The sequence below is a fragment of the Coptis chinensis genome, chromosome 1, assembly GCF_015680905.1.
Source record: "Coptis chinensis isolate HL-2020 chromosome 1, ASM1568090v1, whole genome shotgun sequence".
NCBI classification, from domain to species: Eukaryota; Viridiplantae; Streptophyta; class Magnoliopsida; order Ranunculales; family Ranunculaceae; genus Coptis; species Coptis chinensis.
The window spans coordinates 45,473,692-45,489,987 of record NC_141456.1 but is presented as its reverse complement, the minus strand read 5'-3'; the positions used below and the strand labels follow the sequence as shown (position 1 = coordinate 45,489,987).

Sequence of the window (16,296 nt, the reverse complement as noted above, 5' to 3'; positions counted from 1 at the left end):
TGCATGCATAAGTAGGGGGAGGGTGTACTTGAGAAATGAATTTCGAAAATTAGTTTTCAAAAACAAAAATATTTTTGTTTCTATATCAATAGCATGAGAAAAATGAATTTTAATGATGAGTCTGGGATATATATTCTATACTGCTTAGTGTTGAGTTTGATAGATAGTTGATATTATTGATTTCATTATCGCTTAGACTATTTATTATGCTCGGACATAGTTCTTGTTGATAGAATTCTTTATCAAGGCACCACCATAATACTTGGTCAGTTTTGTGTACTTTTGCTAGAAGAGAGATTTAAACCCCTAGTAAACTGGAAATAGAATTTTTAGACTTAGCTCGTGAAACTTGAGCTTTATACCCATTCTTTGGAGAGTTCTTATGAAAAATCCGAGTCTTAGTGACTCAACATCTTTTAGTTCTTTATGTCGTTGTAATAAAGTCTCATTATTTGTTCATTTGGTTAATCACGAAGTGATGTCAACTGGGGAGATAGCCATTAAGTCTTGTAGTCTATTCGAAACAGAGTATCATACTGATAAGTCAAGTAGTGAACCCATTCAGCCTTTGTCCCACCTAGTAGGACCATCATGTTAAACCCTTTTAAGCCTTACAATAAGCCATTTTCTTTCATAAAACCCTTTACCCTTTACCCAACTCCAGACAAGGAGTATAGCCAAAATCTTTATCAGCCATACCCATATGTTTTTAAGAATACGAGGGGCACAAAGAGAAAGAAATAGCACAAAAGGAAGATTACAAGGAAATACCAGAGAGATACAATGAAGACCATCATTCTGTTCTAAGTGAAAGAAGCTAGTGGAAAACAAGCATATCTAGTACTAATCAAGGATATATCATTGAGTCTTAAAAAAAAAAAAAAAAAAAAAAAAAAAAAAGTTGAACAGAATGGATGGAAAAGCTAAGACAAAGGAAGAACTTTCTCTGCAATATAAAATTTGAAGAAATCTTCTAAAGAATGAAGCAAAACCTTTAGTGTTTTCAAAAACAACCTTAGAATCCTTTTTACCTTTCCTTCATAAACCAATACCCAAGCCAAGTTACAACCCATGACTTATTACTACAGTATGGTACAAAGTCTAGAATAGGTGAGAGGATACTAAAGTGAAGGACCCGACACTTTATATGTGATTGACATTCTTTCCATGAGACTATTGTCATCTAGATCTTTTTCAAGGTAGTATGTGGGATGTTCGTATTCATTATTTTTTTCCCCACATACATGAGGTAAAATAGAAGACCATCTTCTGAGAGATTCTTTTCTGAGAGTATGATCGGAGACGATTGAAAATCGAGATTATCTATCTAAAGGTAAACTAGGGATTCCGTTTCTTGGATAGGAGAGTATAGGAGATTGACTGAGTACACACATAAGCCTTGATTGAGAATTTTGTCAATTTTTACTATCTCCCATCATAATCTATGAGTCTTTGCAATAATGTAGTCAGCACTGGAGACCGTCTGTTGGAGTAAGCACTAAGTGGGTTAGGAATTTCTCTTCTGAAAAATACTATCATTCTTGAACATGCTATTGATTGATTTTGTAGGTATATCACCTGAAAACCCTCACGAGACTATAACTCGTCCTTTTTGGGGAACTTAAAGGTTTAAAGCCTTGTTGTATATGGTAAATGCAATCGCGATGCCTGTAAAAATGAGTTAGTATTTTATTTTTGTTATTACGATGTGATTTTGATTACTTATCTATTTTTTTATCTTATTTGCTAAGAGACTAGCAAAATGCTAGTTAGAAGTTGTGATAAGTTCTCAAAAAGTGCTATTTAACCCTCGATTATGCCTCTTGTTTAGCCATCTTAGTGGACTAATAGTGTTTGTAAGTTATGTTTTATGATTCTACAGGTGAAAGAGAGAGTTTTGTGGAATATTTGAGAAAAGGGGGTAAAATGGAGCAATACGGAGCATTAAGGATCACATAGGAAGCCCGTGGACAATCATGGAGAAGGCAAAGGAATTGGAGCTATTAAAGATGCGACTTGGACCTATTTTAAAGCCTATTTGGAAGCCCAAAGCCAAAGGATTCATTTCTTGGACTAAAGCCCGCAAAAGAGGATAGAAGGATAGAGCAGAAGAGACAAAATCAGCTAACGCGTCTGGGACGCATGGATCGAACATCCAAACACATTGCTTGTGTCTGAGATGCATGAATAGTGCGTCCAGACGCATGTATCGACACTGTAGCAAATTCCTTCTCTGTTTTGGAGACGAAGTTGGACTCCAAAAGAAGTCTATTTGTATTAGGAAACAAATGACAGGTTGGAATGCCTCTAGAGCTCATTGTAACCTCTATAAATAGAGGACCTAAGTGCCTCATATAATTGGCCAATTCACTTATACTCTTGTCTCCAGAACTTGAGGCAGAGAGAGATTAATAATAAAAGATCGGTTTTAACTAGCTGAGTCTTAATAAATTAGTCTTTCTAGTCTTATGTTCTTCGACTCTTCTTCTTCTCGTTCTTCGTGTTCTTCCTTCTTTATAGAAGCCTAATCTTCTCCTTCAAGGGAGGAGATGAAGCCAGTGCTTAAGGTTTAATGATTCTTCTGGTTCATGGTGTTCTTCAATCAGGTTAGTTCTTTATGTTTTTAGTTATTAGTTCCATTGCCCACACTAGGGGATGGAAGTATAAAATAGGGTTTATGTTTTGAAATATTAATATCATGCTAGTGTTCTTTACTTTTCTTCTAGTAGTATAGTTCTTTAGAGTTAGGGAAGTATTCTTTGTGTTTGCCTTAAGTGGTGATTCATTGAATGGCCGCCCTATTAGGAAGTACTCCTTGATGTTGCTCTTGGTAATACATTGAATGGCTGCCCGAGCTTACATAAAAGGAAAGAAGATATTAATAGCATAAACATAGGAACAACTTTAAGTACAGTTATTTGTTAACGATGTTTTGTCCAAGAGGGCATCGGCACTCTCTCGATTGCCTAATTGTAGTCTATTTGTAAGAACAACCATGAAGTAGAAGGTCATAGATCAAAAGTATTGGTGGATTCTAATCTCTTGAATTCTCTCTCTTATAAATTCTCAATAGTTTAGTTAATTTAGTTTAGTTTAGCATTAGAATCTAAAATCTCTACAGTCATAGTTTTTAATCCCTTAAACCCCCTTTCCAGTCCTATCCTTCACATAGCATACACTTAAAAGTGGAACGATACCCTACTCATCCTTTACTTATTAAGGGATAATTAGGTTTTGATACGCTTCTATTTTGTTCAACGACAATACACCATCTACATACACAAAAAGACGCTTGTCAGGTAGTGATCAAGTGAGTAGACGTGTGAACTTTTCTATTCGGAAAAACTACTCCTCTGAGTCATTAGTCACATATCACACATTTTGAGGCTATTTAGTTAGATTCTCATAGGATATGGAAATTAAGTTGTCTAACCATGCGTCCCAGAAACTTACTGCTATGTATATTTAATGATAGTTAGTGCATGAATGTTCATGAAAAAATGTAAAAACTATTGCATATGTATTAACTTAAGTTTCTAAGAATAACTCCTAATTCTAATGCTAGAGTGAGATTTCTAAATATTTTTCATCACAGAAAAGGAAATGAGACTTTGTCACTAAATACACTTATTTAGACATAAAATAAAACAATATACAACTATGAATGCTTAATTTTTGCGAAAGGTTCTCACCACCCCCAAACAGTCGGACGCTGTGTCCTCAAAGTCTCAAGAGGAAGAAAGAATATACCTGAGAGACTTTGAGCAAAAATATAGTGACATCTTCCACAGAAAATTATGGTAACACACTATATATTATACAAAATAAAAGTGAAAGCACACTATTAGGTTATTTATTTTTTACATCAAAACGTAAAACAAATATGTACATCAACTTACATTGCCCCAATTACGAACTGGGGGTAGGTCCATTCTTGCTTCATCTTTATAGAAATGCCACTCATTTGCGTCACACCAAACTATCATAGTCTTCCAGACTTCGCTCCACTTCCTCTTTCTAGAAGTGTCCAGATTAGCTATCATGTTATCGTCATTAGAGAAACAACAAACTTTCTTTCGATACCTTGAAGGGCGCCACCATACCCGAAATTGCAAAGAACGAATTATCTTGTTTGTTGGACAAATAGAGTCTACCTTTACCAAGTCATGAAAAGTGGCCGGAAACTGTGGGAAGTACATCCTCATTATCCTGCATGCTGTAACTGGCAAAGTGATATAATGCTGCAGAAAAGACCGAGCTCTTTTAAGGTTCTCAATTACTAGGTCTGTGATGTCGAAGGTGGGTATGTTGCTAGGCCAGAGCATGGAAAGTCATACAAGCTGATTTTGAGACAATGGAAAAATGCCAATCCCCCATGATATTCAGAAGAATAAACAGCATGGCAGTCCCAACATTCATGGTCATACTGGCTAGTGGAATAGTGTTGTCTGGCCATCGGCCAGTTTCTGCATGTTCAATGACTTGGGCGAGGCCATCACCATAATAGGCGGCGAAATCTTCCCAAAAATAGTCATTAAAGTTGTTTTGTATCATGTATTGAATGGGGGTGTTTGGCTGAATATAAGGAAGGTCCAAAGCCATAGTAACTGCTGGCTCGTAAAAAAGGTGTCGGGTGTTACCAATACAGATTGCAAATCCGTTCAACACGAAACCATGTATAGCAGGTAGATCCTCCATATGATCATAAAAATAAGTTGCCAAACCTGGAGAGTATGTCTGCTCAGGGTGTAGAATGAAGGAATTCCAACCAACTCGAGTGATGAAGCCTCTGAAAAGATGTACATATGCAGGAGAATTCAGCAAAGCATGGAAAGATTGTTTTGGAATAATCTTTGGAGCTGCCATTGTAGAAGACGTGTGAAGGAAGATACCACCTGTAGACAATGGTAAACCAAAAATTAGAATACGATGTAAATGACTAAGTAAAAAACAAATGACATATATAACCATAGGAAAATTGCACTATATTAAAAACTAAATAGAAAACGACAAAGAACATAAATTTGCAAAATGTAATTTGTGTTATGGGCCCAAGTAACGGCGAGGATCCTTTTGTGAGAGAAATCCATTTATAAGATTCTCGAGGCCGTCAATCCGTGCAACAGCCCATTGCAATAGGGCGCTCTGTGTCTGGTAAATCTCAACGTGCACTACACCAAAACAAGATATTTGTAACGCACACTTTTTTTGGTTCCTAACGTTTTTAAGCGTAACTATGTTTCTAATGTTTTTTTGACGTTAAAATTGTATATAAAGTGTTACGGTAATTTGTCCTGATTTGAGAATTAATTTGTAACGTATTTTAAAAGTTTTGTTTTGACTGGAAACCGTAAAGGTTAAGATAATATTAGAAAATAAAAAATTAAAGACCAAAATTAAAACCAAATTAGAATTTTGGGCGAGAGGGAAAAAATAAAAAGATCGCCGCTCTTATCTCTTCTCCCCTCTACAACTAACAACACTTATATTTTTTCAGTATCATCTCTTTTATATTTTTCATCGCCTCTCTCGCTCTCTCTCAAACTAATCAACACTTCCGGCTCCGCGGTGCTGCCGCCACCATCTAGTACTACTCCATTCCTTCGTCTTCTTATAGGGTTTGATTATTTTCATCATCTAATTTTTACTTTTTCTCCTTTTTTTACACTGCTATGCCTAGGTGATCCACAACTGCAATTAATTTCGGTTATAACCAAAGGTATGATTTTCATTTTTATATCTTGTATTCATCAGTGGAAAAATTCAATTTTTATTTTCATATGTCACGTATTCTGTAATTCCGGTGTGTGTTGGAGTTCGTGATTTTAGTGGTGATATGTTTTCATTGGTCTTGGGGATGACGGGGGGTATGGTGGTGGATGGGTTCCACTTGTTGCTCTCAAGAAAGTGTTACGAGGAATTCTCAAGTATCTTGGAGTACTATGGCTTTTTGCACAATTGCCTGATCTTTTGAAGGAGATTCTTTCTTCTATTATTAATGATAATGAAGGCACACTTTTAAATTTAGACCAGAGAAACAAAAAAATTCTTTGTAGGGGGATATGTTTTTGCAGTTAGTGTCCACAGAGTCCAGCTCCTGCTACAAGTGTTAAGTGTGAAGCATTTCCATCATCAACATCAGTAACAAAACCAACCTAGTGCTCAAGAAGAACTAGCTCATGCGGAGATATCTAAAATATGTGACTACTTTAGCCATCATGTTGCATCAGAGTCATATGATGCTTCTAGAGTGGCATCTTTCATCACCCTACTTACTCTACCGATTTTAGTTCTTCGAGAGTTCCTGAAGTTGTTAGCTTTGAAGAAAGGAATATCACAGGTTCAAAGTGGGGAATCGGCTCCATTACAAAAGCCTCGAATTGAATTGTGTCTTGAGAATCATTCTGGGATGACTATGGACGAAAACTCTGATAATGCATCTTCAAAAAGCAATATTCATTATGACAGACCTCAAAACTCGGTCGATTTTGCACTCACTGTTGTTCTAGATCCTGCTCTCATACCTCACATAAATGCTGCCGGAGGTGCTGCTTGGTTACCTTATTGTGTCTCGGTGAGATTAAGATATTCATTTGGTGAGAATCCTCGGGTTAGTTTTCTTGGGATGGAGGGAAGCCATGGAGGACGGGCCTGTTGGTTAAGATTAGAAAAATGGGAGAAATGTAAACTTATGGTAACTCGAGCGGTGGTGGAGCCGACTGGCACTATGGCTGGAGATGTTAGTCAAGGGAGGTTGAGAACAGTTGCAGATGGTGTGTAAAGAACATTGCAAGCATACCTTCAAGGGATGAGGGATGGTAGTAATACTGTAACAAGTTCTGGGGCAATGTGATTTGTGTTTTATTCTATGATTTGCTCAAAAAATGCAGCGAATAAGTGTTATGCCACAATGTTGTCTGATTGGATTGGTTGAATCCATCGAAGAGCCAGAAATGGTGATATTTCGGGTTCCATTTAAATCATTCTCCTTAAGTAATGCATTGGTTGATTGGAGATTTACTCCCTGATGTTACAGATGATTCTTATCGGTAAGGGCCAGGAATTATCAGATAATGATGGATGGTTGATTTCTATTTTCTAAAAAGCAGGACGGTTGCAGGAGCATTACAGTGTTTCTGGATTTTTATGCCCACTTGGAACTTGAGGGAAAGGGTGCATCAGACTACTCGTGTATGATAAAGATTGCACAAGGGATTTATTTTCTATAAAAGTAATTGGAGGTGAAGACTCTTCATTGTACAGGTCGCGTACGGGTTTGTTTAAGTTTGTAAAAATTTATGTCTAGAATCAATTTATTATGTTTTTTTGTCTGAGGTGTGAACATGTACAGACTATGAACTCCAGCCACTGCTACTGTCCTCTCATTCTTTAAGCTAGTCATCGTACAAGTTTCAGCTCGAGTTTAAGTGATTCTGATCGTCGACTTCAGAAGGTTGAACCAGCATATTTCTTTGTGGGAATGCACTATATTTTTGACACCTGTAAATCTTCAGGTACTTTTCTGATTGATTTGGAAACTGTTAATTCTTTCATTGTCAATTTTTCTTAAGGTTGGATCATATGTGACGGGCAAGTTATTGTTTCAAACAATGCAAACTAATATGGTGTTATTTTCATTGACGGTCTTGAAGTTTGGGCGCATGAGTTCGGATTTACTTGCATATGGTGCATCCGGGACGGAACCTTGACGGTTCAAAGATCTCCCAGCCACCTTCAATCGTCAAGGAGTTGAGAGGCCATTCTAAAGATGTCACAGGTTGTACTAAGTAGTATTTTACTGATTTGGGAATCCTTTCTTGAATTTTATTTGAATATTTTAGAGGATCGATTTTTTTGTTTATATGTTATGTTTTGTTTTCAAAAAGTGATTTGGGGTTAGGAACTAATCAGAGGAAATTACAATCTAATATAGATCGTCCCTAAGCCATTTTCTACTATTAACAGTATGTTAACTAAGTTTATATCTAGAGACGAACAAAGTCCCACACTCTCTACATTGTCCTCTGAATCATCTTTGCATCAACCTGTTTTAAATGGTTGTAGGGACTTTGTGTTACCCGGCTTCTTTTGGTTTCCATATTAGGTTTTGTTAATTATATTGTTTTTCTACAGTTGATGAATTGTTCGTTTCCTTGATGAAATATGTTAGCATTTCAGGTTCAGACCATCTGAGGGATGTTTTCGTTAAACAAATGGGTCTTAGTGATCAAGATATTGTTGCTCTCTTTGGTGGCCACACCTTGGTTCGTCAATAATATACTCTTTTTTATCTCCATTTCTTATTTTCTAGCTTGTTTAGTTCTACTGTTGTGATTGAAGCAATTGTGTTTCCTGTGTTGTAACAATTAGTTTGTTACTTCCTGAATTTTGTTTACATATATGTTATGTATCCAATAGGGAAGGTGCCACAAGGAGCGCTCTGGTTTTGAAGGGCCCTGGACTGTCAACCCCCTAATTTTTGATAACTCTTATTTCAAGTAAGAATTTTTCGGCTTTGAGATAATTTTTTCTTTGATTGAGTTTTGCTTATTTCTTTTCCATCTATTGTGTGCTCCATTGTTTTGAATGGTCTATGCTGATCAATATTTTGTGTGTTTTTATTCTCTAGGTGGATTTCTAGTAGATTTTTGTTGACTTTCAGGATGAGGATGCCTTCTTTGTAGACTACGCTGAAGCCCATTTGAAACTCTCTGAGCTGAGGTGAGTGGAAATTATTGCTTTTTGTTGTTTTCATTTTATTTGATGTGGTCTAGAAACAATATGTTCATGCAATAATGCAACCTTGAACTGCAATCTTTCAGAATATCGATGTATTATTACCACCGCAAGTACACTATGTTTCTCAACTACTCTCATTGTCGCGTAAATACTGTGTAATCCTCCTTTTGTTTTCCTTTTATTACATAGGGTTTCACTACCGTTTAAATTTGGCGATTTTTTCAGTAAACTAACCTCTCTTTTTTTTTTCGTTTACTCAATTACTGTGAAGGTTATGTATATTCTTCTCTTTGTTCAGTATTGTAATTGTGGTTCCCAGCAAAGGTACGGTTTTTTCTTTTCATATTTATGTTTTTTTTTATTAATTCCAGTACTTTGGTGGTCTTTTCTGAAAATGGGCAGATTTTCTGCTTCTAGTTGTGCTCGTTTTTTATTTTTTTAATTATATTTCTGTCTTCAGATTATGAAATTCGGTATTGAATTTGTGTGATCTCCATTCCTGAATTGTGTTTGGTCTCGAGTCTTTTAAAATGGCTTGTCAATGTAACATAGGTATGCATGCTGATTTTGGGGTTTTAGGCTACTTTTGCTTGGTAGGAAATCGGATTTCTACCTTCAAAAAGGAAAATTATAAATTGTGATAAATGGGTGTCATGAAAATGTAATCTAGCTTATTGAGGATGTCATGCTTATATCAATATTATTGAGATAAAAAAGATCTTTCAAACTAGGGCTTTTTTCTTTGTTGCTGATAATCAATATTATTGGTTTGAAATGCTAGTCCCATGCCCAGATAAAGGAGGAGGGAGGATGGCGGTGCCTTGGACAGTTTTCACTCAACATTGGGAATCTTCTACTAAAAGGTGTGTAAAATTTTTATTATTTGTTTTGTTGATTATGGTGAGATAGTGATGGTTATTGATGTTACTTTAGGTCTTGAAAGTTAAGAGAAAATTTTGGGTACCACTAATTAATGTAGTAAAGAGAATTGTTGATGGGGGTAACATTAGCACCTTTTTTAGCTTTCAACGAACAAATGTTTATGCATTTTGTGGATCACCTTTATTTCTTTTTTCCTTCAAAGTTAAATAATGTGCAAGACTTGGGTGAAAGTTGTTTGTGGTTTATTAAAGTGTTATCGTATGGGATGTTGTTCAGGTGCCAACATTGTGTACTATGCAGGCTTACACACAATGGTATGTTGTGGCCAGTAAGGTATTAAGATGCTATTTATTAGGGTGCATTGGTTGTTGTTCTACCAGGGTCCTTTAAATAAGAAAAGTTTAGTTGTTACTACATTAGTTAAACACTAGTCAGTGGTTAAACACCTTGCTGGCTGGGATGTTTTTTTTTACGTTCTTAGTTGTAATAGACTTTTCACTTCAGCGAATATTTGGCACTGTTTCAACACTAAATAGTATGACTATGGCATTATGCACTCATATAGGTTTTTTCTTGCAAAAAATCATTTGGCTGTAAAGTTTTTGAGGTACTTGGGTAATATGGAATTAGACTTGAAATTAGCATTCACTGAATTCATGTATGGATGTTTCTTTCATTTTGCACATCTTACGTATTTTAATTTATCTTATTCTCAAGACTCAAGATTTATGGAGTGTCGAGGCCTAGATAGTCAAAGAAAAAGAGGATGAGTTCCCTGACAAATCTAAAATGTTTATTTCCTTGTGCATCAAATTTCTGAATTCGCATGTTCTTTATGTGTATGACTTTTTGGTTGTGATTTGTAGTAATATAAAGGAGTACGCACTTGATTGGATGTATTTGTGAAGTTTTTTGTTTATTGGTAACTTTTGTGGAATTTTCAAAATAAAAGGGGGCATTTTATGCAGGTGATTGGTGAAAGTGGTAAACGTGTGGCACGAGAAAATAATTTTTTTTTTTCAATATGAAATTGTTTTGTAACGGCAAAAAAGAGTTACTAAGCTCTTCATTAATTAACACTTATAAAGAAAGAAAGACGTTAGAAATGGGTGCAAAAACTGTTAGTAAATGATTCAATTAGCAACACATACTACACGAAAAAGCATTACTAATTTCTTTTAGCCGTTACTAATATTTTCATTAAGCTACGTGTACAAACCGTAAGAAATTGAAGGAAACCGTTACTAATTTTGAAAATATTTAATGCAATTGAGTTTAGAAAACCGTTAGTAATTAATTTTAGTAACGCTAAATAACCGTTACTAAAAAGAATTTGTAACGGTTAAAAACTGTAAGTAAATAACTTAACATATTAATAACGCCCAAACAGTTACAGAAAAAAACCGTTACAAATAATTTTAGTAACGGTTCTGCGCCGTTAAGAATATCCTGTTTTGGTATAGTGGTGGTTCTCCATTATGAGAGTGTGATTTGCCAAAAACTAGTTGTGGTTGTGCAAGAATTGTGCTTGTTCCTCGTCTTGTATTGTCCGCAGGTCGTGAAATTCAAGAAGACTAGTGATGATAATGTTCTGACGTGTGTATAATGTCATTAGTCCTTGGTGAATTAGCGACAAAGGCCTTCCATAGGATTAAATACGTTGTGTATTGCATTTTCAGTGAAGATGTTGACAGCGGAACAAGCTTCGCCGGTTTCTGCACCGGCATAGGTCCTTGCAACGTCGGGGGTCCAAAAACCGTTCATGCAAACAGAGTGAATGGTGAGAATATTAGCTGTTCTGAGGTACGTAGTAGGCAAAATAAACCCCAACGCATTATGATAAGTGTCACAATGGTTGGCAAAAGAGCTACCTTTTTCCTGGCACGTGCAATCGCGTTCCAGAGAAATTTAATTATGCAAAAATCATTGCATTTAGTCTGCAAGACCCAGAGTAGATGGAAGAGGGGTTTTTTTTATTTCGGAAGTCTTAGATGTGCCGAGCAAATTATGAGCTAGCCATTGGATCACAGATAATTGGTTTCTTTGCAAGGATCGCTGATAAACAATGCGGTTTTTCTGGTTGTATTCGCCGTAAAGGATAGTTGCAAACATCAGATGCCTAATATTGTCGAATGGTGAATCCTGAAGGTGTACCCCTTGGTTCATAATAGGAATTTGAAGTACCTCAGAGATGATTTCCATAGTCAATTCACGCTCGCAACCGTTTGCACGGACAAAGAATTGCCCGTTTTGGAAATAACTGTGTTTATAGAATAGCATGACCAATTCTTTGGAATAAAGTGCCTCTTTATGATGTAATAGAGGGAACCATCCTCGACGAAAAATTTCAATATCAAAATATGGGTGAAATAGACCGCTCTTGAAATTTTCCATAAAATTTTGATCGGGTACGAAAACTCGAGTGGGCGCATTAAAGATGGAGTGGTAAAGAAAATTTAGTGGAAAAGAGAAGATTGGATTTTAGAGGTGTTTATCCTTGCTATAAATAGGCACCAATCCGAAGATGCAGAAAATACAAATTGAGGTGTCACAGTGTAGTTAGAGCACGTGTATCTTCTGAAACAAGTCGCAAAAGTGGATGTAGTGTGGATGGCAAGAATGGGGCATGTGACTACAAGGGTGCCCCAAAAAAAAAATAGCGTAAGTAGAAGGACAAGGAAGATGTAAATATAATATCACAATAAGATGTACAACGTACAGAGATGTGAAAACACACCATAATGACATGACACGCATACCTAAATATTAAATATATATATATATATATATATATATATATATATATATATATATATATATATATATATAAGTTTTGTCTAGGGTGCCACTCTTAGAGTGCCACCCTTATCTCACTCTCCTCTTGAGCCGTCGGATCCGACCTCTAGATCTGAAGATCTAATTTACTCATAAAACCGATATTTCAAAATTTCGGTGTATTTCAAAATAAAAAAAAAAAACGAAAATAACAAAAATTTCGGTGTTTTTTCTTCTTCTTCTCTGAGACTTCTTCTTCTCTTGAGAAATCAAGTTCTCTCTCTCTCTAAAATCCTTCTCAACTTCTCAAAAAAAAAAAAAAAAAAACAGATCTACCAAAAAAAAAGAGGGATCGACTATTATTAAAACCCAATTCCTTCGCCATTAACGACCACCTGAGCTCTCTGAACTTCACTCTGTCTCGAGTTCCAATTAAGGTATACTTCCATTAACACACTTTATTCTCACTCACTTCACTCACTACTGCAAACTCGTTATGTTGTGTTGTGCATTCTGGTTCCTATTTTCGTTGTCTTTGTTTTTAATTTTTTTTTTCGCTTGTTAACCGTGATAGTCTCTACTTCTAAGTAGCGAGACATTCCTTCTGCGTTATGAATTGACCCAATACGCGGGTTTGTTATGTAGGTGGTAATGTATCGTGTGTGTGATGGTAATGTGGTATAATCTGTATGGCTAGCTCATATATATTCATGTATGAAGAATATACAACTTTGAGTGCCTTGGAATATTTTCTAGGCTCGTCAGTTTAAATCTCAAATTTAGTTTTCATACCTGTTTGTAAAACGAGAAAAAAAGAAAAATGGTGGCTGCCATTAGCATATTAGTATACTGTTTTGAACTCTGTCAGAGTTCGGTGAACTCGTCTGAGTTTTGAACTCTTTCAGAGTTCGGTGAACTCTGTCGTATTCTTCATGTGCCGATTCTCGTCGAGTTTTGAATTGTCGAGTTTTAAACTCGTCGAGTTCTAAATTCTCGAGTTCGGTGAACTCTGTCGAGTTTTAAATTCTGCCGAGTTTTGAATTCTGCCGAGTTCGGTGAATTTCGTCCGAGTTTTGAACTCGTCGAGTTTTAAATTCTGTCGAGTTCGGTGAATTCCCCGTCGAGTTTTGAATTCTGTCAGAGTTTTGAACTCTGTCAGAGTTCTAAATTCTGTCAGAGTTCGGTGAACTCTGTCAGAGTTTTAAATTCTGTCAGAGTTTTGAACTCTGTCAGAGTTCGGTGAATTCTGTCAGAGTTTTGAACTCTTTCAGAGTTTTGAATTCTGTCAGAGTTTTGAATTCTGTCGAGTTCTAACTCTGTCGAGTTCGCTTGAACTAGCATATTCGGTGAACTCACCGAGTTTTGAACTCTGTTAAAGTTTTGAACTAGCATATTCTGTTTAACTTTTGTTTGTTCATTTGTTTTTTAATGTTATTGGTTTAGGGTTCCATAGTTATTACATATTCAAGTGATTTTACATTTGCATATTTTGATATTTTTTAATTTTTTAATTTTTTCCTTCTACAGTGAAATTCGATCTATAAATGAGGTGCCCTTATTGTGGAAGCTCAGTTCTTAATAGAGTCTCGAATACCCAAATGAATCCTGGACGATCTTTCTGTGTTTGCGAAAAAAATGACAAACGTTTGCCTAAGGATAAGAAATGTAGGTATTTTAAGTGGGTGGATGAAGAAAATAATTGTGGAAGCTCGTCGTCGTTGAATATAAATGAGAGTCGAGCTCCCACATTTTCCCCAACTGAGAGTCGAGCTTCTATTTGCACAAGGAGGATAACGACTGATTCGGAAATTCACTCAATCGGAATGTTAATATTTAAGTTGTTGTTGGTCTGTCTTCTCTTAGCGGTTTTGTGTATTATCAAGTGGCTGGTTAAGGTGTTATTGGCTTAAGTTGCTTTGGATGTCGTGTGGCGTTGTCGATGATGAGTTATCCTAAGTTGCTTTGGATGTAGCTTCACAATAATTGCTTTGGATTACAGTTATGTGCAAAAATTTACAGTTATGTTTCGTAGGAAGGTCTTCTTGCATTGGTACAATGGCGAAGGAATGAATGAGATGGAATTTCATCGAGGGCTGAAGTATCAACAATATCAAGATGCGATTGTTGAAGAAGAAGTAGATTATGAAGACGATGCGCTAAAGTTTTTCATGAAAAAATTGTGCTCAAATTCCAATTGTGCTTGATTATAAATAAGGTTGATGAGCTGAAGTTTTTCATGTATTTGTCTTGTGGCTGTACTTATATATACTCAGGAGTGAGAAATAGAAATTTCATATATTATGAATTTCATGTATCAACTGTGCCTTTCAGTATAAAACTATAAGCGGTACCGAACTATAAGTGGCTTATTTAGTTATTTTCACTCTTTTGGCTTGTCTACAAAGTCAAATATTTTGCAAAATGGAAGAAACCGAAAAACTAATCGACCTTGGGATAACTTATTTTCCCTTGAATGGATTCCAATAATTTGATTGCTCAATGTATGTTACAAACCTATCAAACACCTTCAACAATCAAATGTGTCTGTTTGGACTTTGTCCCAAACGGTGTGGCCATGCCGTTTGGCCTTAGTCCCAAACGGTGTGGCCATGCAGTTTGGGACTAAGTCCAAACGGTATGGCCATGCAGTTTGGCCTTAGTACCAAACGGTGTGGCCATGCAGTTTGGGACTAAGTCCAAACGGTGTGGCCATGCCGTTTGGCCTTAGTACCAAACGGTGTGGCCATGCAGTTTGGGACTAAGTCAAAGCGGTGTAGCCATGCCGTTTGGGACAAAGTCCAACAGAACCGCCCATTTTTTGCAAGTTCAAATCCAAACGATATGGCCACACCGTTTGGACTTAGTCCCAAACGGCATGGCCACACCGTTTGGGACTAAGTCCAAACGGTGTGGCCATATCGTTTGGATTTGAACTTGGATAAAAAAAATGGCGTGTCTGTATGGACTTTGTCCCAAACGGCATGGCCACACCGTTTCTTCGTACAAAAATCTCAAATCCAAAATGATTAGGCATTGAGAATGATTAGTTTCAAAGTTCGAAAGTGATGATAACACATTATCAACCAAGAACGGTCCTGTCTAGGATTTTGCACACATTTGCGTTCTCTAATTTATAGTGTAGGAGGCATTTTATACATATGTGAGAAATGGTCATGTTTTTGTCTCACTGCGCCTCAAATCTTTGTATTTTCTTATGCTTCTCTTTCTTATTTTCGTAATCATTAATTGTGTATAAGCTACTACGAAAGTAAAACGATAGAGGAACACACACATACGCCGGATGTATAAAGTAAAATATAATGCAACACCGACGAAAGGGTATTTTCGAGACGAGCTACAAGAAGTTTAAAGTTCGCACTAAAGTCTTGATAATAATATATAGGGGAATCATTTGGAGATTGGATGAACGAGTGTGTTGAAGACTTTAAACCAAGATTGTTGCTCATCAATGACCAACTCGACAGTGCAAAATAAAACTCGTGTTCTTTGTTTCACGGTTTCAAAACTCCTCGACAGTGCAAAATAAAATACAAGATTACCCTAGCAACTTCCTCACGGCAAACCAAAATAACTTCGGAAGAGTGATCCAATAGAAATTTATGTACATGAATTCTCCGGAAGAAAATTACACATCGATCATATAACTAAGGGCCTCGGTGATGTTCCATGCTCATAGAGGAACCTGCCCATTCTAACCAAATGTTCAACAAAAGTAGGATTGTGGATGCTCTTGCCAAATATTTCATCATGCCCAACTTGCCTCTACTCCCTTTCTTGTACCTTATGCTCCAACTCCTCTAACTGAACCTTTGTTTTGGACTTCTGTTGTTTCACTCTCCAAAGATTGGTCTGAATAGAGGTCTTTTCCCTAGAAAGTTT

The 16,296-nt window shown here is 36.4% G+C and overlaps 1 long non-coding RNA gene across 2 annotated transcripts; it reads left to right on the top strand.

Annotated features, from left to right (window-relative positions):
* The first annotated feature begins 8,175 nt into the window (after nt 1-8,175).
* Nucleotides 8,176-9,605, top strand: LOC147524248 (uncharacterized). Of its 2 annotated transcripts, XR_015218943.1 has the most exons (4): nt 8,176-8,264; nt 8,419-8,498; nt 8,663-9,291; nt 9,521-9,605. It is a non-coding gene; the product is annotated as an uncharacterized LOC147524248 (long non-coding RNA). The 2 variants fall into 2 exon arrangements; XR_015218941.1 differs by having other exon boundaries at nt 8,663-9,597.
* Nucleotides 9,606-16,296: the final 6,691 nt, after the last annotated feature.